Below are 6663 nucleotides of genomic sequence, written 5' to 3'. Positions count from 1 at the left end.
TTCCTGTTCCGGTAGCTCGATCCTGAGTTGATTAAAATAGTTTTTCTGCGGCTTCAATGGTGGAAAAAGAGAAAACGTTGTAACCAATGCAGTAGAAAGTGCGAGACAAAGTGAAACGAAAATTTCAATCCGAAAGTGTGTCGTGCGCGTGTTTGTTCCTGTGCAATATGGACAGCGTTACAGGGCTGTTCGCCCAACGCGATCTAGTCGAAGCAAATCCAGAAGCAGTTAAGTGAAGCAAATGGTACCAATCAAATAAGCCTAACACAAGTGAAGAAATACGAGAGTGAGATTCAGTTATGCTATGACGATTATCACCGTTTGTATGGAGAAATCTTAGCTTTGTTTCCTCCAGAACTATATGGTGAGTTGGATAAAAACTATTTTCACATCCACAGCGATTCCTGTGTGTTGGCTTAGCTCTACTGCAGCTCCAGTGACCCATTTCAGACTGCCTGGTATTTCATGACCAGTCCGAGGTCACTTTTGCTCACAATAAGCCCCGCCTGTTTATGCTACCATTATCAAATGGATAATGGATCCATAAACAAACTTCCGGATTTGAAATCCAGCGCGTATTTAGTTTGTTTTGTAAATAGAAATTGTAGCACAAATATAATGAAACAATCTCACCAAATAGAGCTGAGCCACAGCAAAACCCTTCCAGGACCGGCTTTTCGACGACTGGTGTTGGGGATCTCCGTCGACGAGAGGGACCTTCATCGCTCAGGTGGTTAGAGCAAGGTTTTTGCAGTGAGAACCGGAACTTTAATCACTGGCGAATCACATCAGAAGCGTATCAATCTTGGTAAATTACTTTTCAACGATGTAGAACAATTATTTAGCCTAATAAACAAACATTGACGGAAGCAAAAAATAATCACTCCTTTTCTCTAGCGCGGCACACTTCGATCCAGTGGGTAGATTCAACTATTGTAAAGAAGGTGGATCGAAATTCCGAAGCCATCTTGTTTATTTCGTCTGAAGATGAGTGCCTGCCAACCCACAGTTCCAGTGAATCGAAACCGAACGTAGACGATAACAAGAAAGATCCTGTGCCAATCGAAGCCTTTTTGGTTCCGCATTCCTGTGCAGTGTCAAAAATAAACAGTCTAGAGGAGAAATCGATATCAACGCCAGTAAGAATAGTGCAACCCTGGGAGGGAGCTCTCGATACTACACATCAAATAAACAAATACTGTCGTCAGGCAACAAGTAAATTTTCTACAAGAATAAACAATCAACGTAGGCGCCACCTAAAAAGACCAAATTTTGTTTTGTGTGTTATTGTTGTTATATTGCCTTAGAAATGTTTCTTGACGAGAGTTTTGTTCTCGGCTCGCACTGACATGTCATGACAGTTAGATTTCGGCTCGGCTTGACACACACATTTTTTGAATCTGTTTCTCCCTCCCAGGTGCAACCATGTCCGACGCTTACTGGGGGCATTCCGAAATTCCTTGTCTCAACGCCTACTGGAATCCAGCCGTCGATGATACCAGCCATATACCGTGGATAATCAAAATTCGGACACACTTAAACTTCGGACACTACAATTCGTATGGGAAATTTTCTGAAATATTTCATCGAAATGTTTCGTCGAGCTAGATTGGAAAGACTAATAGTTTTCGCTTGCTTTAGTATAGATACATTTTAATAAGACATGTTAAAACAATGCGACGAAATGATTAAGAGACAGTCTGAACTTTGCAGTGAAAATTGTTTTCAATTATTCTTCCCGGTACTGTGTAATCAGGTGTCCGAAATATGAATCGAACCTGGCCGGTGTCCGAGGTTTGAATCAAACCGAAGCCGGACATTTTCATAAATTGCAAACTTTCTTCGCAAAATCTTGCACATATTAAATACGTAGCTCAACAATGAATACTGTACTTAGTGATTGCAATGGTGATTTAAACGGTGTAATTTAAAAATGTGAGTTAACAGGATGATTGTATTTCAGAAAGTGCTCCGAAGCGTCCGAAGTTTGAGTTTGCACGGTACCATCCAGCAGTGAAGCAGTTCCCGCGTGAAACATTCATCGATTCTTTTCAAGTGCCAAAGTGGTTTTCGAGAGCACGAGACCACGATCCTTCAGATAATCAAGCCGCTGCGGATGTCCGCTGGAACCCGTCAAGCATTGCATCTTCCTACAGTGAGATCAACCAGAACCCGTCCGATACGTAAGCCGCCGCCAAGTGTAATCAAGTTTCGTCAGGTACTCAACCTGTTCCCGAGTGCTCCCCAGCTACGTGGGTCAATCGGTATCCATTCGAAGGAGCCCAGTTTGATGTCAACCGGAGAACGTTAGGAGATGAGAGGTGTCCCTATCCAGATAGCAGCTACAGTGAACGCATGGCTAGTAAGAAAACCAGTGGAGTCGTCGCCAGTCAACGTTAAGTCACTGCCATGCGAAGCATTGCACACCCATGGCAAAGAAAATCACTCGATGGAGCATCCAATCAGCACCGAGAAAGAGAGCCCATCTAAGCGAGCATGCATGTATCACAGGTGAGAGAAGTCAGCCATTCGATTTGTGGTGTGTAAATTTGTTCCTATCCTGATTCTTTTGGATCCCATTGCCCGCCACTAATATTGGGTTAATCCACTTGATTGCAAGTTTTCTGTTTTTGGGCACATTGTCCCACCCAGAAGATCTTCTGAGTGATACTGAACTTAACTTGAAATTTTCTTATTTCTAGTATCAGCCATTTCAATTCAATTATCTATGCCTTATTGATCTTGTGTTTATGTGTTCACGATTGATCTCTCCAGAAATTAAATTTATTTTAATTAAGCCTCACAAACGCTACAGGTCACTTCACCTACTGTATTTTCAAAAATTGTTAGCTACTGTGTCCTTAAGATTTAATCTGAATAGATCCTGTTAATATTTGTGTAAAGGTTTACCCTTTTTGTAAGCTTAATAATATTTAGCATTTGAGTAACGATAATTAATCTTGCTTGTAGTCAATCCTATCTTACTGAAGCTGATTTACATTCAATTTTATCCCCACATGGGTGAAATTACTTGCAGTTGTGTATTTTTGAAATTCCTTGTGATGCCTTGTTGATCCCCTTGAACAATCTCAATTTATCCGAGAGTATTCCATTCATCCATATGTGCAACATCTTTTCGTCTTTAGACCCTTCTCCCCTTTCTACCATCATCGAACCACCGCGAGTATATCGGCTCCGGTACCAGCCTAATGCCTACTCTTTCCCCCCACACACCATATCGTTTGTGCTTGGTTTCCCCATCACGCCGTTGTAAACATGTCAGAACATGCACCCAAGAAGTCGTGAGTCCAGCCAACGACAACGAGTGTTAAGCCACGCCAAGTTAGAGTTCTTTCTCAAAACCAGCACATGCAACACAGGCATCGTTGTATACCTGTCAGCTATTTAAGAAGTGTCATTCGAGATTTTAGTTCATTCAGTTTTCTAATTTTGTATAGTTCACATCAAAGAAGAAAAATATAGCCGAAGTCAAAACAACCCGCCTTTCAATCCACCGGAGGAAGCAACAGCCTTTATGAAGAATTTAGTTAATTAAACCATATTTTTCCGTCGAGCTACCGGTCGTGCCCCGGCGTTCCTTTAACCGAAGGTTCTGGCCATCGTCCCGGCATCCTTCATCCAGAAAGATTCGCTGTCCAGCCCAGTTTGTGCCCAAACACATTCCTTATCTTAAGGGACGACAAAAAGGGTTATCGATCAACTCAGCTGATCAACTGAATCCCTTGACCGAATCCAACCAAATTTGGAACACATGTTCTCTGTCCTAAAGAGACACTTATAGTGGTTGAAGGAGAGTAATTGGAAGAGGGGGAGGTGTGTGAGGAGAGGTTTTGCTAAGTTATTGATCAACTCAGTGTAATTCCTGAATCCCTTGACTAAGTTCAACCATATTTGAAAGCAGGAAATATTAGACTGGTTGGGAAAGGGAGGTTATTGGGGTTGGGTATTAGTTAGAATGGTACGGAAAATGCTGGATAAAGCGTACCATTGGTACTTCGCGTTCCTGAAAGAATAAATTAGACCCCATCTCGCTGTCCTTAGCCTCTTACCCAGCAACTCCTATCCCTACCTCCTCGTGGTGCTGGCCGGGATACGAGCAAACTTAGGGAAGATCGGGTAACCAACCCCAGTGGGAACTGTGGTCGTATGCTGACATAACCCAAACAACATAACCACATAACCCAAAACTATCGGTCATGAACAATGTTCGGTACCGACGACCGCCGCGGTACGACTTAGAGCAACTAAAGCAACCTGATGTCGCCACTGCATCCGCGCAGCATCTCGAGGCAGCGTTGCCCGAAGAGGGTGAGCTCGATGGGACCCCTCTTGAGCAATGTTGGAATACAGTCAAAGCAGTCTTTAACGACGCACCGGAGAACAACGTCGGGTATGTGGGGCGCTGGGATATGGATACTCTGAAGTAGTGCGTAACGGTGTAAATCCGGTCATATCGCCAGGCTCGGTTAAACACTGAAACTGACAATATGACGTCCCTAACCCCGAGTCCCAAGGTGTCAGGCGACCCGTGCTGAGGGAATGAATGGCCTGGGGGGTGAAACAATTGGCCAGGCAGTTAACGGAGCCTGTAATGCTGGGTAGACATCTTTTTTCGTGGTGCATTACGGAGAAAGATCTACCACACTGTGCTCTAGTTCTTACTATTCTTGTTAATACTTATGAGTGATGGTCGGAAGAGTATGGAACGACTATAATCTGCTTTTAGATGACCCACCTTTTGCCACTTTTGGATGGAGTCAATGGAGTAAATTATAAAAACGTAACTCAATCTTAGGCTGGTTTTAAAGCCGATGACATGAATCTCAAAGCTCCAGAGCGCTGATTAATTAGGAAAGAAGCGGATACGAATTTGGTGGATCTGCTGAACCCTCTGACTGATTAGAGCTCTGTGTAAAGGTGAGATTCAGAAATGCCAAACGCAATGAAATCAGATCTCTGTACAAAAACGAATCCGGAACTCATAAGAAGACGCAAAATATGTTTGAACTGCAGTACCGATGCATGGTCAAAATCAGTATTATCCCACTTATTGTTGAGCCGAAACTGATTGAGGGGCGCGCCTTTGAGAGTTTGTATAAGCCGTTTCTGGAAGGCTATAAATAGCGGTACCTTAATCTAAAGAGGCCTTACATTAAGCTTGAGAAAATATCTGAATAAAAAACGACTACTTCATTTCTTCTCAATAGAAATGGAGCAGAAAGACATGCACTAAACAAATGACACGGGTATACTACAAAAGCTCAATGAAATGGACGCAGTGGTTCATCCCGAACAAAAAAAAATGTGGGACAAGGTCAGAAGAAGAAACACCGCCTGGAAGAAGCGGAGTTCGAGGAGATGGAACAGCTGTGCCGTTCTCAAGAAACACGCAAGTTCTATCTGAAGCTCAATCCCGCAAAGGCTTCGTGCCGTGAGCCGAAATGTGCCGGGATAAGGATGGGAGCATCTTGACGGACGAAAGTGTGGTGATCGAAAGGTGAAAGCAGCACTACGAGGAACATTTAAATGGCGCTGAGAGTACAGGCAGTGAAAGTGAAGGCAGCGGAGGAGATGACCACATCAGTTCAGCAGACAATGGAAGCCAACCAGCCCCCACCTGGAGTGGAAAGAAGGGGTCATATGCCCCATCTACAATAAAGGCGACAAGCTAGAGTGTGAGAACTTTCGAGCGATCACCATCCTTAATGCCGCCTACAAAGTGATATCCCAGATCATCTTCCGTCGTCTGTCACCATTAGTGAATGAGTTCGCGGGAAGTTATCAAGCCGGCTTTGTTGACGGCCGCTCGACAAAGGACCAGATCTTTACTGTACGGCAATCCTTCAAAAATGCCATGAATACCAGGTCCCAACGCACCATCTGTTCATTGATTTCAAGGCGGCGCACGACAGTATAGACCGCGTAGATCTATGAGCCAGGCCAGAGCCCGACTGATCAAAGCAACGGTGGATGGTGTGCAAAGCTGTGTGAAGATTTCGGGCGAACACTTCAGTTCGTTCGAATGGCGCCGGGGACTAGGACAAGGTGATGGACTTTCGTGCCTGTTGTTCAACATTGCGCTAGAAGGTGTCATGCGGAGAGCCGGGTGTAACAGCCGGGGTATGATTTTTAACAGATCCAGTCAATTTATTTGTTTCGCGGATGACATGGACATAGTCGGTCGAACATTTGCAAAGGTGGCAGAACTGTACACCCGCCTGAAACGAGAAGCAACAAAAGTTGGACTGGTGGTGAATGCGTCAAAGACAAAGTACATGCTTGTGGGCGGAACCGAGCGCGACAAGGCCCGCCTGGGAAGCAGTGTTACGATAGACGGAGATACATTCGAGGTGGTCGAGGAATTTGGCTACCTTGGATTCTTGCTGGCTGCTGATATCAAAGTTAGTCGTGAAATACAAAGGCGCATCATCTGTGGTAGTCGGGCCTATTACGGGCTCCAGAAGAAACTGCGGTAGAAAAATATTCACACCTGCACCAAAATGTGTCATGTACAAAACGCTTCTAAGACCGGTAGTCCTCTAGGGACATGAAACTTAGACCATGCTAGAGAAGGACTTGCAAGCACTCGGGTGCTTAGAACCATCTTTGGCGATGTGCAAGAAGACGGTGTGTGGCGGCGAA

General features: G+C 44.4%; 1 long non-coding RNA gene across 1 annotated transcript in view; it reads left to right on the top strand.

The window, feature by feature from the left end:
- The first annotated feature begins 713 nt into the window (after window positions 1-713).
- The window catches only part of LOC134217162 (uncharacterized), a 94506-nt gene continuing 88556 nt past the window's right edge, over window positions 714-6663 (top strand). Inside the window, exons 1-3 of the long non-coding RNA XR_009980932.1 lie at window positions 714-808; window positions 898-1148; window positions 1418-2511. This is a non-coding gene — a long non-coding RNA (uncharacterized LOC134217162). The remainder of the gene's footprint in view (window positions 809-897; window positions 1149-1417; window positions 2512-6663) is intronic.

This window comes from Armigeres subalbatus, chromosome 2 (genome assembly GCF_024139115.2).
Source record: "Armigeres subalbatus isolate Guangzhou_Male chromosome 2, GZ_Asu_2, whole genome shotgun sequence".
Classification (NCBI taxonomy): Eukaryota; Metazoa; Arthropoda; class Insecta; order Diptera; family Culicidae; genus Armigeres; species Armigeres subalbatus.
The sequence above is the reverse complement of the archived record's forward strand: the minus strand, read 5'-3'. Positions and strand labels throughout refer to the sequence as shown.